The sequence below is a fragment of the Sander lucioperca genome, chromosome 19 (genome assembly GCF_008315115.2).
Source record: "Sander lucioperca isolate FBNREF2018 chromosome 19, SLUC_FBN_1.2, whole genome shotgun sequence".
In the NCBI taxonomy this organism is placed as follows: domain Eukaryota; kingdom Metazoa; phylum Chordata; class Actinopteri; order Perciformes; family Percidae; genus Sander; species Sander lucioperca.
In genome coordinates this window covers 20,709,141-20,710,260 of record NC_050191.1, presented here as the reverse complement: position 1 = coordinate 20,710,260, position 1,120 = coordinate 20,709,141, and positions in this window count along the sequence as shown.

The following is a 1,120-nucleotide window of genomic DNA, read 5'->3' as shown; positions in this document are numbered from 1 at the left end:
CAGAGAGACACACACACACACACACACACACACACACACAGAGACACACACACACACACACATACAGAACACACACAGAGACACACACACACACACACACACAGACAGACACACACACACAGAACACACACAAATACATACACAAACAGACACACACACAGAGACAGACAGACACACAGAGAGACACACACACACACACACACACACACACAGAGACAGACACACACACACAGAGACACACACACACAGAGACACACATACACACAGAGAGACACACACACACACACACACACACAGAGACAGACACACACACACAGAGACACACACACACAGACACACACAGAGACACACATACACAGAGACACACACACACACACAGACAGACACACACACATATACACAGAGACAGACACACACACACACACACACACACACAGAGACAGACACACACAAAAAGACAGAACACACACAGAGACACACACACACACACACACACAGAGACAGACACACACACACACACACACACAGAGACACACACACACACATACACAGAGACAGACACACACACACACAGACACACACAGACACACACACACACACACACACACACAGAGACACACACACACACACTTTATACACAATCCTACCTACAGCACCTTTAAGAGTGGCAGTGTGTCACAGGCTGCAAAGTCTGTAAGACAGAAGCAGGCGTGGACAAAAGGTTTTTCTGGTACGGCTCACATTGTCTCCCTGGTGCCGTTACGTCAAACAAGATCAGATCTGACCGGAACAAACGTCAAAGCATGAAACTAAAATCAGAGTCTGACCTTTAGGTGCAGACAGTGTGTCTTTAGAAAGGTCTGGGACACTTTAAAGCAGTTAGAAAATCCTCCCATTTTAGAAAGTGTACACTTTCCACACACACACACACACACACACACACACACACACACACACACACACACACACACACACACACACACACACACACACACACACACACAGATTTTATAAACTACATGTGTTTTGTGTGCAGTAATCTGAATGTGTAAAGTAACTAGTAACTAAAGCTGTAACAGATGAATGTAGTGGAGTAAAAAGTAGAAAGTGGCATGAAAAG